The sequence below is a fragment of the Olea europaea genome, chromosome 11 (assembly GCF_002742605.1).
Source record: "Olea europaea var. sylvestris chromosome 11, O_europaea_v1, whole genome shotgun sequence".
Lineage (NCBI taxonomy): Eukaryota > Viridiplantae > Streptophyta > Magnoliopsida > Lamiales > Oleaceae > Olea > Olea europaea.
In genome coordinates, this window is record NC_036247.1 from 3,399,491 (window position 1) to 3,415,924 (window position 16,434).

General features: G+C 33.0%; 1 pseudogene; it reads right to left on the bottom strand.

Annotated features, from left to right (window-relative positions):
- Positions 1 to 5,076: 5,076 nt before the first annotated feature.
- On the bottom strand, positions 5,077 to 9,714 carry LOC111404336 (annotated as a pseudogene).
- Positions 9,715 to 16,434: the final 6,720 nt, after the last annotated feature.

The following is a 16,434-nucleotide window of genomic DNA, read 5'->3' on the forward strand; positions in this document are numbered from 1 at the left end:
CAAATGGCGTTAATAGTCGGCGTGGACTGACTGGCGTTGACTAATGACCTTTAACTAGGTTATGATCGGCTCGGCGGGCCAACAAGTTAAATGGGGAAGCCGACCAAACCAGAAACAGTTGGATTGGCTAATTATAGATTTGTGACCTCAATGCTTCCGTCATCATGACCTTTTAATTTTGAATTTGTGACGTAATAAATGAAATGATGTGAACGAACCATTACGAAAAGGAAAAGTCTATATGTATATAATTATTGCACATAATGTGATGTAACAATCATCCGATTGTTGATGTAAAAGTGTGAGATTTGAATTAAAGATTGGATCCAGTACTACGTATAATTGTGGACACAATTATGTAGATAATTATGTACATGTAGTACTTTCCTTACGAAAAGTATTGTGAAAATTTCCGCAAGTCAAACATATGAGAATTCTATTGTGATGTAGACTCCAAAATACGAAGAATTATTCGTGAAGTATTTCTAGAAGGTATCAATATATATTGAACAGAAAATTATTGATCGCCCAACTTACAAGTTTGTTTTATATTGATAATTAATAAATTTAATCATCCCACTAGTATTTTGTTTCGTTTTTATAACTCCATTTATATTTATATTTTAATTGACTAATTTTGCCTTTAATTGTTATCAAGAATTGATAATATTCGTGACTTGGTCAATGAATCTCGTGATTTTGCTAACAAAATAGATCCAATTTTTATATACGTCCGACCATGAAAGACTTTTACAAAACGAGAAAAATTTCATTAACATGCAAACTTGTAAGTTAAATGGTCTCCAAATGAAAATTTTCCCAGATGTTTAAAAGAGCTCAAAATGTTTACACAAATGATATCGACACGTTGGTATTATGTAGCAAAACCACATCAAAGTCGTAAAGAGGTTACAATCAAATGAGGCGTACATGTAAATTTTGTTGAGTTCTAATACAAATCGACAAGAATGATTGTAAACCCTTCAATATTTGATGTTTGTAAAAGAAAAAAAAAATTCTAGGGAAGGAAACAAAAAAGATTAATTTTCTAAAATGATCTAGAATTTTAGAATTGAATGGAAGAAATTTAGTAGCAATTTTGAAAATTTTAATGTTGCTTGGCTCATTGCGGGACTGCAAACTAGTGTTTAAAATGGTTGCAACATGCCCTTAGAGACATCTGCACGGACATGCACCCGTTCATGTTGGGGTGTAAGGAGTTGGTCTAGCTTTTGCTGTCAAAACAAGATACGTACGAGGATCTTACGAATTTAGCCGAACATTGTTTACAACGATAATATTGTTAAGACTTGGGGTCCATCTTAATAAGGTCAACCTTGTTAAGAGGAATGTCCCAATTCTTTATATATTGATCATTATTTCGGTATTTTACCGATGTGGGATTATATTCCCTTAACATGCCCCCGCAAGATGGTGGCTCGTTTGAGCAGACCAATCTTGAAATCCGTGTGCTCATTTTTAGAGACTTAATCGGATCGAATCGCTCGTTGGAGCTTAATGGGCTCTGATACCATGTTAAAGTTTGGGGTCCATCTCAATAAGGTCAACCTTGTTAAGAGGAGTGTCCCAATTCTTTATATATTGATCATTATTTCGGTATTTTACCGATGTGGGATTATATTCCCTTAACAAATATTGTTAAGAATTAGTAATATTAATTCTATGCCATGAAAATGAAACCACATTAAAGAAAAATATATAAAAGAACACATAAGATTTATAAAGGTCTATCTTAATGTAAAACTAAATCCTCTTCCATTGTTACGGCAATTCACTATGATAAAAACAAGTTTGAAAGAAAAAATTGCACACCCTCTTTCTTTGACCTCTTTATCCTTTTTATGATGATTGAATAAACCCTAATGACATCTTTTTATTTACAAGAAAAATTAGAGCAAAACGAATTGACAGTGTGAAATTTATGAATTGTCCTTAATAAAATTAGATCGATTTGTATATGGACTCCACGAGCGACAATAATTAAATTCCACAACTTATGACAAAAACGAAATTAGAAGTGTGAAATTCCTGAATTACTCTTAATGAAATTAAATCAATCCATACATGAATTCATCGTAGACAATAATTAAGTTACAAATATGACATTGATCACGTCAATAACTCATTAGCACCATAAGCATGATACATTCTCCTATTTCCTTCAAAGAGCAAGCTAATTAATGTAATTTTTTACAATCATTATTTGAGAAAAATTAATATTTTAAGTAAGAATGATTGTAAACCCTTCGATATTTGATGTTTGTAAAAGAAAAATATTTCTAGGGAAGGAAACGAAAAGGATTAATTTTCTAAAATGATCTAGAATTTTAGAATTGAATGGAAGAAATTTAGTAGCAATTTTGAAAATTTTAATGTTGCTTGGCTCATTGCGATGATACATACGTGTGAACTGCAAACGAGTGTTTAAAATGGTTGCAACATGCCCTTAGAGACATCTGCACGGACATGCACCCGTTCATGTTGGGGTGTAAGAAGTTGGTCTAGCTTTTGCTGTCAAAACAAGATACGTACGAGGATCTTACGAATTTAGCCGAACATTGTTTACAACGATAATATTGTTAAGAATTAGTAATATTAATTCTATGCCATGAAAATGAAACCACATTAAAGAAAAATATATAAAAGAACACATAAGATTTATAAAGGTCTATCTTAATGTAAAACTAAATCCTCTTCCATTGTTACGGCAATTCACTATGATAAAAACAAGTTTGAAAGAAAAAATTGCACACCCTCTTTCTTTGACCTCTTTATCCTTTTTATGATGATTGAATAAACCCTAATGACATCTTTTTATTTACAAGAAAAATTAGAGCAAAACGAATTGACAGTGTGAAATTTATGAATTGTCCTTAATAAAATTAGATCGATTTGTATATGGACTCCACGAGCGACAATAATTAAATTCCACAACTTATGACAAAAACGAAATTAGAAGTGTGAAATTCCTGAATTACTCTTAATGAAATTAAATCAATCCATACATGAATTCATCGTAGACAATAATTAAGTTACAAATATGACATTGATCACGTCAATAACTCATTAGCACCATAAGCATGATACATTCTCCTATTTCCTTCAAAGAGCAAGCTAATTAATGTAATTTTTTACAATCATTATTTGAGAAAAATTAATATTTTAAGTAATGATTTGAGGAGAATACGTGATTAAAATATATAGAAAATTTTTGAATTTAATCACAAAATATTTTATTATATAAATGTGTATTTAAAAATAAGTATGCCAAAAAAAAAATTCAAATAATGGTTATCAAACAAGAACATTATTGGTCTTGCAATTGAAGAAATCTTAGTAATCTTCACCCCTATTCCGCAACCCAACCCACGCCACCCCACACCCAACATAGGATCATCTAAATGACTTGACCTGCGGTTCTTGAACGTGAAGGAACTTGATATTATTGGGCAGAAGAACTGGCCTCATCAACATCAGTTGACCTATCTACCATTTATCAAAGGACCTCCAAGTCAACATAGGGTTAATTATATGAATGGTCAGTGAACTTTGTCCTATATTACTAATTAGTCACTGAACTTGAAAATGTAATTCAGTGGTCACCGAACTTCGTCAAATGTTACTACTTCATAATCGAACTTTAAAATATATCTCAATGGTCACCGAACTTTGCACTGTGTTACCCATCCATCACTCAAATGGAAAAATCCGTTAAATCCAACAAACGACGTCAATTCGAGTGACGGATGGATAACACGGTATAAAGTTCGTTGACCATTGAGATACATTTTAAAGTTCGGTTATGAAGTAATAACACTTGGCGAAATTCAGTGACCATTGAGTTACATTTTTAAATTCAGTGACTAAGTAGTAACATAGTTGAAAAACAAATGACATCAGTTACATTGGCACTATTCGAATATTTTTGTACTTTTATTTAATTTTTCTGTCAATTTCTTTTAATGTTCTAACTGTTTCTCTTTCAATCTATTTATGCGGAGTTTGAGATACGGTGAACTGATATTAGTTGATCTAAAAATCAAACATACTTTTTCACCATGATGGATGAATATTAGTAACAATTCTATTTTTATTTAATTTATAGATCTCTGATTTTCTGTTTTCTCTTTTTTCCCTTCACTTTCTTTGATTTCTTCCTTCATAGAGGTCAATTTGAGAAGTTTTTGAGGGATAAAATGAATTTTTGAATAGTATATTAATGAAAAATGTGTAGTTAAAAAATAAGGAAAAATTTTGAATTTACGTATAATATTATTTTATTGAAAAATGTGTGATTGAATGATGTCAAATTATTGTTTAAGAATATTATTATTATTATTATTATTATTTTGAAAGAATGAGACTCAAACAAGGGCTTAATAATTCAATTTAAAAATATATCTTAATGGTCACTGAACTTTACCCTATTTTACTACTTAGTCACCGAACTTAAAAATGTAACTCAATGGTCACTGAACTTCGACAAGTGTTACTACTTCATAATCGAATTTTAAAATATATCTCAATGGTCACCGAACTTTGCACCGTATAACCCATTCGTCACTCAAGTTGACACCGTTTGTTGAACTTAACGAATTTTTCCATTTCGGTGACGAATTGGTAACACGGAGATACATTTTAAAGTTCGATTATTAATTACTAACTCTTGACGAAGTTCAATAACCATTGAGTTATATTTTTAAGTTTAGTGAATAAGTAGTAACATAGGACAAAGTTCAGTGACCATTCATAAAATTAACCCAGTCAACATACAATCAATTATCCAAGATCAAATCATGCTTTTTTGATAAATAAATGCAAACAGTTCCAGAAACGGTGCTTTTCTAAGAATATCAGCAACTTCGTCCAGTGGTGGAACATGTTGCACAGCTATCATCCACCAATAACCCATTCTCGGATTTTGATAGTTCAATTCGTGTACTGTAATTTGACTGTTTTGTCGATAACTGTTACCAAAATTAACAAAATTCAGTAAAAGAATTGATTTGCGTGGGCTAACTTTTGGTTCGATAGCTAACCTAAAAAGCACCAACAGAAGAAGAAAAACAGTAAAAACACATCCAGTTTATAATGGCCAATGTTATACACGCCAACACAAACTTGCGGGGGCTAACTCTTGTGCACGCGGACATAGATGTATGAGATGCAAAAGAATTGACTTGACCAAATTGATATCTAAATGTCGAGCCACACAATAAAGTTAAAGACAGGTAACTTTGCCCAGAAATTGGCCAATATTAATTTTTCCTATTCTATGGCGTTCAGAATTCCAGCAGCTAACTTTAGCAATCTCAAGACAGCGTGACGTTCTTTTTGAGCTCTGCATATAAAACAATACGGTAATATAAATTACGAGGTGAATTCTCAGCACAAAAACAACAATCAGGAAACAAATAGCATGCCTCCATGTGCTTTTAAGAAAAAAACTTTAGTTGAAAAAGCACATTAGACTACGTACCTTCAGAAGGAGGTTCATCTTGAGTTTTTTTGTTGCTGCAAAAAGTAGGGTAAATATTTGCATGATTAATAATAATAAATGGGGCCATCTTGCTTACAATGAAGAAGAAAAACATGCAAGGACAGTGACTTTTACAAGAGCTGATGAGAAAATTCACGCATCCAGTTTAAAATATTTTTGCCACATAAGAAAAACATGCAGGGACAGTGACTTTTACAAGAGCTGATGAGAAAATTCACGCATCCAGTTTAAAATATTTTTGCCACATCTTTTTGTATGCAATCCAGAAAATTATAGCATGTCATAATCCAGATGAATCTCATGCAAAAAGTACCATAAATTTAGCTATTAAAACAAGCCTACGCGTGTCCCACAGGGACGTAGTGGCAAATTTTTATTAACAAAGGGATGATGACGCCAAACAAGTATAAGAAACTAAGGTAATTCTACTGTCTAATTTGGGCACTAAAGCATTAATAGTGGATAATCAATTGTAATCAACTTTGTCCTCGTATGGGAGTAAGCTTATGCTGTTTTAAGTTCATTGTAATGTTTAGTCGAAATACATTGATTTAAATAAAAAAGAAATTATGGCTCAACTAAGCCCCTTGGTTTACTTGGATATTTACAAAAATTATCCAATTACACCGCTTTGTTACAGCCTAATAAACATTTAAACAGAGTTAGCCAAACAGAATTCCACTTTAAACTCTCTTATTCTTGGAACACGCAAAAGACAAGATATCAAATTTTATTTCCAAATAGTTCCAAATTACCACTAAAAGTTCAATGCTTCCCTTGCCCAAATCAAGTCCCATGAAGCAGAAGCAACCGAAGGGTTCGCTTCTATGATTAGACACAATTTGAGCAGCAAGCTTCGTAATTTGGTTTTGAATGTATATTAACTGTCTTGTTCATTATCAGTTTAACCAACAGGGAAAAGATGTCCACCAAAAATGCAGCAACAAGGCTAGAGAGTAAAATTTATACCTGTCTTTGGTTGAAGGATCATCCTGTGGTTTCATGGCTGGAAATAGTAAAACCTCCTGCTCACCAAATAATTATGGATGTTTAGAATGAATTTAATCTAAATCTCAATCTGGTGTATGAAAGACATGGTAAAGATCCCTCACACAGTCTTTATAAGAGAGATAATATCCGGAACTCAAGCAAATCAAAGATACACAAACATGTTAATCAAACAACGACAGAGACCAAATAAGCCAGACACACTTAGCCCACGGCTATTATTTTGGGGGGAAAAAAAAAAGGGTTTGAATAGTTATTTTTTGGAAAATGTGTGGTTAAAAAGTAGGGAAAAGTTTTGGGCTTGCTTGCAAAATATTTTATTGTGTGAATGTGTGAGTAAAAATAAGTTAGAGAATTAAAAAGTTATGTTTAAGGTCATGAACCTTTATATTCTGCGAATCCGTTAACAACATCGCAAATCGATCAATACCCAATCCCCAACCACCAGTTGGAGGTAACCCATATTCAAGAGCAGTACAGAATGTTTCATCCAGGGCCATTGCTTCATCATCACCTGATTGTCGATCCTGAAATCAGCATGGAAAATTTTCAGCAGAGCATCATGTGAATTTAAATTTAGAAACCATTCAATGTTACCGTGTTTAGATAATGAATACCTTGAGTTGGTCAGCAAAACGCTGGCGTTGCACTACAGGATCATTCATTGCACCACAGGATCATTCAATTCAGTGTATGCATTGCAAACCTGCCAAGTTGTGAATATAAACGTAAAAAGGACATGTCAGCAAGGAAATTAGGTAGAAAGAGGAGATAGAAGAATGCAAAAATATTATGCCATAACATACCTCGTGCTTGTTGATGAACAGCTCAAAGCGTTCAGTTAGGCCTGGTTTTGATCTATGCCACTTTGCCAAGGGACTCATTATTTCTGGATGGTTGATAATAAAAGTAGGGTTTATACAAGTCTCCTCAAGAAAGTGCCCTACAAGCTGTATGGGCAAAGATATTCCACCTGATGGGGTTAAATCTAGATTTGAGATGCTCACTTCATTCTCCTTCACAATACTATGCAGCTCACCGTCCAAAACTTGGTTTGTTTCTTGCAAGTGTACTCCATCGTGGTTGGACAAATCTTTATTCTCATTACCACTAACCTCAAGCGAGCTAGAAAGCTCATGAGAGAACCTTGTATCTTCACATTGATCCCCATTGTTGTCCCCAGATTCACCTTGATCTCTTGGTTTATCTCCATCTGGCAAAGGTATTCCACCTGATGGGGTTAAATCCAGATTTGAGATGCTCACTTCATTCTCCTTCACAATACTATCCAGCTCACTGTCCAATGTTTCTTGCAAGTGTACTCCATCGTGGTTGGACAAATCTTTATTCTCATTATCACTAACCTCAAGCGAGCTAGAAAGCTCACGAGAGAACCTTGTATCTTCACATTGATCCCCATTGTTGTCCCCAGATTCACCTTGATCTCTTGGTTTATCTCCATCTGGCAAAGATATTCCACCTGATGGGGTTAAATCTAGATTTGAGATGCTCACTTCATTCTCCTTCACAATACTATGCAGCTCACCGTCCAAAACTTGGTTTGTTTCTTGCAAGTGTACTCCATCGTGGTTGGTGCCATTTTTCCGAGTTTTAGCTGAATTTAAAAGGGTAAAATATAAGAAAAACAATTAACTTCTGCATACTAAGTAAAAAAGGCAAGGTACTGCTACTAGGTAAGTAAGTTTGGAAAAGGTTAGTACATTCGAGAATTGTGCCACATCCTCCACACTTGTACAAAGGAAGCTCGGTCAACTCTGTCAGAACCCCTCGGCATCTAGGACATCTAACCAGTCGAACTTTTGTGCTTATTTGAGTAGTCATTCTCATGCGTTATTTGACTTCAATTATACTGTAGTATAGGTCAAACAGCCACAATCTGGTTAAAAAATATCGAATATGAAAGCTTCCATTACGAATGATTTTGATAATTATCTAGATATGTCCATTGGATAAATAATGAATACAGTGAAAAATAGCAAGATGACAAGCACTACTGATTATATGGCTAAAGATAAATAGTTTGAGCATATTAAGCAGATGGGGAATGTTATGATAACAATTGAAGTTGCATTCACAAACAGGACTATAAGATAGAAAATTAAGCAGAAAGCTCTTAAATGATATGTAGTGGTGCAAAGAAGGGAACGGCGGTAAAGAAGAGGCTAGCATTTGGCTCAGATCAGATAATTATACATCCTCTCCATCTCAGGGAGCATGAAAAACATGGGGAGAAGACACAAATACTAGGATTAACTGAAGACCAATTATTGTGAAATACCAAAACCTAAAACCTTGAATGATCTACCCTTATATAAACCTAATAATGGAGTAAGTAACGAGATTATTCCAACTTATTCCTCTCCAACGGATAGGGGAGTAGTAATAGCAGAAATTGAACAGAAAAGATCTTGGAATTACAGAATTGGAGAAGGAGAATTGATGATATAATTGATTGTAATATCAACAAGACTTGAACACAAGAATGGTAGACAACCTTAACAATCAACTTGTAACAGAACAATAACAAGAAAAACTTAATTATACTTTATTAACTTGAAGATATTGAACGCATTTCACTTTCTGATTACTATCAATTAATGTCCATAACTCGGGTCATGTCCAGAATAATCTCAAATTCACCATGTTTTCACATTTACATTGAAATCAAACAATTCTATCAAATCTTTAAGCCATTTTCACCCAAATAGTGAATAGAGGATATGAAGTAGAATGAATTTTATCAGAACCCAATTGAGTAAACATACATCAGATCAAACCGAAACACATTAAACTGATTTAAGAATTGAAAGTCCATACCTTAGTTGCATACAACAGCAGCCAGCAATTGGAACCCTCTACAATTCCATTTCTCTGGGTATATGTAGAGAGAGAAACTGGCAATGTCAAGCAACCCAATACTGCCAAGTAATTTCCCTTCCACCATTCAGTCTTCTTCCTGGTATTTACAACTCTCTCTCTCTCTCTCTAAAAAAGCACAAAACATGGAAGTCTTGTTCCGTGTTAAAGAAACTTGTATATCCCAAGTCTCCTCTCTCTCTCTCTCTCTCTCAAAACACACACAGACACAGTGTAATCTTACAGACCGATAGTGGGGTAGAGGGTGTTAAAGTCGGCGCGTCGGCTGGTTGAGGAGCGAGAGAGGGACGACGTGTTTAACCGTTCAAAGTCATGCGAAAACACGCACTTTTCCTGTGCTATTTTCTCTTTGAGATGAAATTACATACTTACCCCTCCTCATGTTTTCATTGCCAAAAATGTATTTGTTTTTGGCAAAAACTATTTAATAAAAAAGAAAAAATTGTAAGCTTGTTTGGGCGAATTTTTGTCCTCTTTCTTGCTTCATAACGCCTTGTATTAAAATATAAATTTTAATTCATTTTGGGTGAAATAATACTTTGTTTTTTTTTTCCCTTTAAAATTCAATTACACGAGTGATTATTCTTTAACCTATGATTTCACGAAAAAGGCTTCAATAAGTTTGTGTGCTATAATGTCTAGATCGGAGCAATGCTTCAACAATAAATCTTTCTTCAATTGTTTTTGTCTTGCTTCTCCATCGTTACTTAGCTACTAGAAATAAGGGAATTGTCGTATAAGAATATTTGAGGAAAATAGGGAACACACGTGTTACGGATTAACAATAATAGGTTGTCTCCATAATTTATACAACTAATTGAATTGGTTTAAACTTTAAAATAAATATTCACCTTTTGGAGCAGCAGAGCTTCTTATCATTATTAATTTTCGAGTAGTTATTGCAAAAGCTTTGTACAATTATTATTTATAATACAAATTTAGTTTACAGGTTAGAGAACAAATTTCTCCAAGTTGGATGTAACCAAATGATATAAATTTTATATTTACGAAATAAATTTATTTTTTGATTTTAAAATCAAAATGGTGTTTTAATAAATACAATTAACAATATATTCATTCGAGAATAGTGTTTATTCAAGTCAACAGTTCATTCAAGAAAATGTTGTCAAATATCTTAATCAAATATATACATGATCTTCAAAATTTGATATTATACGTTTCTACATCTCACAATATTTTTATTTTTTGAATCATATTACATGTATGTCGAGGTTTCCATCCCCTTCACATGGAAGAGGACCTGCTTCAAATATAATATAATTTCTTTGAAATGGGCCCCTTAATGTAAGGATGATGGACATTCGAATGGACACCACTTGATGCATAAGTAGTATTATCCGTATTTTTTATGTAAATAATAGAGAATTCAATTCAACTTGAGGCAAAGAAGAATACTAAAAGATCAAGGTCAAACCTATCAAATGGCGTTAATAGTCGGCGTGGACTGACTGGCGTTGACTAATGACCTTTAACTAGGTTATGATCGGCTCGGCGGGCCAACAAGTTAAATGGGGAAGCCGACCAAACCAGAAATAGTTGGATTGGCTAATTATAGATTTGTGACCTCAATGCTTCCGTCATCATGACCTTTTAATTTTGAATTAGTGACGTAATAAATGAAATGATGTGCACGAACCATTACGAAAAGAAAAAGTCTATATGTATATAATTATTGCACATAATGTGATATAACAATCATCCGATTGTTGATGTGAAAGTGTGAGATTTGAATTAAAGGTTGGATCCAGTACTACGTATAATTGTGGACACAATTATGTAGATAATTATGTACATGTAGTACTTTCCTTACGAAAAGTATTGTGAAAATTTCCGCAAGTCAAACATATGAGAATTCTATTGTGATGTAGACTCCAAAATACGAAGAATTATTCGTGAAGTATTTCTAGAAGGTATCAATATATATTGAACAGAAAATTATTGATCGCCCAACTTACAAGTTTGTTTTATATTGATAATTAATAAATTTAATCATCCCACTAGTATTTTGTTTCGTTTTTATAACTCCATTTATATTTATATTTTAATTGACTAATTTTGCCTTTAATTGTTATCAAGAATTGATAATATTCGTGACTTGGTCAATGAATCTCGTGATTTTGCTAACAAAATAGATCCAATTTTTATATACGTCCGACCATGAAAGACTTTTACAAAACGAGAAAAAATTTCATTAACATACAAACCTGTAAGTTAAATGGTCTCCAAATGAAAATTTTCCCAAATGTTTAGAAGAGCTCAAAATGTTAACACAAATGATATCGACACGTTGGTATTATGTAGCAAAACCACATCAAAGTCGTAAAGAGGTTACAATCAAATGAGGCGTACATGTAAATTTTGTTGAGTTCTGATACAAATCTACAAGAATGATTGTAAACCCTTCGATATTTGATGTTTGTAAAAGAAAAATATTTCTAGGGAAGGAAACGAAAAGGATTAATTTTCTAAAATGATCTAGAATTTTAGAATTGAATGGAAGAAATTTAGTAGCAATTTTGAAAATTTTAATGTTGCTTGGCTCATTGCGATGATACATACGTGTGAACTGCAAACGAGTGTTTAAAATGGTTGCAACATGCCCTTAGAGACATCTGCACGGACATGCACCCGTTCATGTTGGGGTGTAAGAAGTTGGTCTAGCTTTTGCTGTCAAAACAAGATACGTACGAGGATCTTACGAATTTAGCCGAACATTGTTTACAACGATAATATTGTTAAGAATTAGTAATATTAATTCTATGCCATGAAAATGAAACCACATTAAAGAAAAATATATAAAAGAACACATAAGATTTATAAAGATCTATCTTAATGTAAAACTAAATCCTCTTCCATCGTTACGGCAATTCACTATGATAAAAACAAGTTTGAAAGAAAAAATTGCACACCCTCTTTCTTTGACCTCTTTATCCTTTTTATGATGATTGAATAAACCCTAATGACATCTTTTTATTTACAAGAAAAATTAGAGCAAAACGAAATGACAGTGTGAAATTTATGAATTGTCCTTAATAAAATTAGATCAATTTGTATATGGACTCCACGAGCGACAATAATTAAATTCCACAACTTATGACAAAAACGAAATTAGAAGTGTGAAATTCCTGAATTACTCTTAATGAAATTAAATCAATCCATACATGAATTCATCGTAGACAATAATTAAGTTACAAATATGACATTGATCACGTCAATAACTCATTAGCACCATAAGCATGATACATTCTCCTATTTCCTTCAAAGAGCAAGCTAATTAATGTAATTTTTTACAATCATTATTTGAGAAAAATTAATATTTTAAGTAATGATTTGAGGAGAATACGTGATTAAAATATATAGAAAATTTTTGAATTTAATCACAAAATATTTTATTATATAAATGTGTAATTAAAAATAAATATGCCAAAAAAAAAATTTCAAATAATGGTTATCAAACTAACATTATTGGTCTTGCAATTGAAGAAACCTTAGTAATCTTCACCCCTATCCCGCAACCCAACCCAACCCACGCCACCCCACCCCACACCCACCATAGGATCATCTAAACGACTTGACCTGCGGTTCTTGAACGTGAAGGAACTTGATATTATTAGGCAGAAGACCTGGCCTCATCAACATCAATTGACCTATCTACCATTTATCAAAGGACCTCCAAGTCAACATGGGGTTAATTATATGAATGGTCAGTAAACTTTGTCCTATGTTACTACTTAGTCACTGAACTTGAAAATGTAATTCAGTGGTCACTGAACTTCGTCAAGTGTTACTACTTCATAATTAAACTTTAAAATATATCTCAATAGTCACCGAACTTTGCACAGTGTTATCCATCCATCACTCAAATGGAAAAATCCGTTAAATCCAACAAACGACGTCAATTCGAGTGACGGATGGATAACACGGTATAAAGTTCGTTAACCATTGAGATACATTTTAAAGTTCGTTATGAAGTAGTAACATTTGACGAAGTTCAGTGACCATTGAGTTACATTTTTAAGTTCAGTGACTAAGTAGTAACATAGTTGAAAAATCAAATCGACATCAGTTACATTGGCACTATTCGAATATTTTTGTACTTTTATTTAATTTTTCTGTCAATTTCTTTTAATGTTCTAACTGTTTCTCTTTCAATCTATTTATGCGGAGCTTAAGATACGGTAAACTGATATTAGTTGATCTAAAAATCAAACATACCTTTTCACCATGATGGATGAATATTAGTAACAATTCTATTTTTATTTAATTTATAGATCTCTGATTTTCTATTTTCTCTTTTTACCCTTCATTTTCTTTGATTTCTTCCTTCATAGAGGTCAATTTGAGAAGTTTTTGAGGGATAAAATGAATTTTTGAATAGTATATTAATGAAAAATGTGTAATTAAAAAATACGTAAAAATTTTGAATTTACGTATAATATTATTTTATTGAAGAGTGTGTGGTTGAATGATGTCAAATCACTGTTTAAGAACATTATTATTATTATTTTTGGAAAGAATAAAACTCAAACAAGAGCTTAATAATTCAATTTAAAAATATATCTTAATGGTCACTGAACTTTGCCCTATATTACTACTTAGTCACTGAACTTAAAAATGTAACTCAAAGGTCACTAAATTTCGACAACTGTTACTACTTCATAACCAAACTTTAAAATGTATCTCAATGATCACCGAACTTTGCACCGTATTACCCATCCGTTACTCAAGTTGACACCGTTTGTTGGATTTAACGAATTCTTCCATTTCGGTGACTAATTGGTAACACGGTGATACATTTTAAAGTTCGGTTCTTAATTACTAACACTTGACGAAGTTCAGCGACCATTGAGTTACATTTTTAAGTTCAGTGACTAAGTAGTAACATAGGACAAAGTTCAATGACCATTCATATAATTAACCCAGTCAACATACAATCAATTATCCAAGATCAAATCATGCTTTTTTGATAAATAAATGCAAACAGCTCCAGAAACCGTGATTTTCTAAGAATATCATCAACTTCGTCCGGTGGTGGAACATGTTGCACAGCCATCATCCACTAATAACCCATTCTCGGATTTTGATAGTTCAATTTGTGTACAGATGTAATTTGACTGTTTCGTCAATAACTGTTACCAATATTAGCAAAATTCAGTAAAAGAATTGATTTGCGTGGGCTAACTTTTGGTTCGATAGCTAACCTAGAAAGCACCAGCAGAAGAAGAAATGGTAAAAACACATCCAGTTTATAATGGCCAATGTTATACACGCCAACACAAACTTGCGGGGGCTAACTCTTGTGCACGCAGACATGGATGTATGAGATGCAAAAGAATTGACTTGACCAAATTGATGTCTAAATGTCGAGCCACACAATAAAATAAAAGACAGGTAACTTTGCCCAGAAATTGGCCAATATTAATTTTTCCTATTCTATGGCGTTCAGAATTCCAGCAGCTAACTTTAGCAATCTCAAGACAGCGTGACGTTCTTTTTGAGCTCTGCATATAAAACAATACAGTAATATAAATTACGAGGTGAATTCTCAGCACAAAAACAACAATCAGGAAACAAATAGCATGCCTCCATGTGCTTTTAAGAAAAAAACTTTAGTTGAAAAAGCACATTAGACTACGTACCTTCAGAAGGAGGTTCATCTTGAGTTTTTTTGTTGCTGCAAAAAGTAGGGTAAATATTTGCATGATTAATAATAATAAATGGGGCCATCTTGCTTACAATGAAGAAGAAAAACATGCAAGGACAGTGACTTTTACAAGAGCTGATGAGAAAATTCACGCATCCAGTTTAAAATATTTTTGCCACATAAGAAAAACATGCAGGGACAGTGACTTTTACAAGAGCTGATGAGAAAATTCACGCATCCAGTTTAAAATATTTTTGCCACATCTTTTTGTATGCAATCCAGAAAATTATAGCATGTCATAATCCAGATGAATCTCATGCAAAAAGTACCATAAATTTAGCTATTAAAACAAGCCTACGCGTGTCCCACAGGGACGTAGTGGCAAATTTTTATTAACAAAGGGATGATGACGCCAAACAAGTATAAGAAACTAAGGTAATTCTACTGTCTAATTTGGGCACTAAAGCATTAATAGTGGATAATCAATTGTAATCAACTTTGTCCTCGTATGGGAGTAAGCTTATGCTGTTTTAAGTTCATTGTAATGTTTAGTCGAAATACATTGATTTAAATAAAAAAGAAATTATGGCTCAACTAAGCCCCTTGGTTTACTTGGATATTTACAAAAATTATCCAATTACACCGCTTTGTTACAGCCTAATAAACATTTAAACAGAGTTAGCCAAACAGAATTCCACTTTAAACTCTCTTATTCTTGGAACACGCAAAAGATAAGATATCAAATTTTATTTCCAAATAGTTCCAAATTACCACTAAAAGTTTAATGCTTCCCTTGCCCAAATCAAGTCCCATGAAGCAGAAGCAACCGAAGGGTTCGCTTCTATGATTAGACACAATTTGAGCAGCAAGCTTTGTAATTTGGTTTTGAATGTATATTAACTGTCTTGTTCATTATCAGTTTAACCAACAGGGAAAAGATGTCCACCAAAAATGCAGCAACAAGGCTAGAGAGTAAAATTTATACCTGTCTTTGGTTGAAGGATCATCCTGTGGTTTCATGGCTGGAAATAGTAAAACCTCCTGCTCACCAAATAATTATGGATGTTTAGAATGAATTTAATCTAAATCTCAATCTGGTGTATGAAAGACATGGTAAAGATCCCTCACACAGTGTTTATAAGAGAGATAATATCCGGAACTCAAGCAAATCAAAGATACACAAACATGTTAATCAAACAACGACAGAGACCAAATAAGCCAGACACACTTAGCCCACGGCTATTATTTTGGGGAAAAAAAAAAAAAAAAGGGTTTGAATAGTTATTTTTTGGAAAATGTGTGGTTAAAAAGTAGGGAAAAGTTTTGGGCTTGCTTGCAAAAT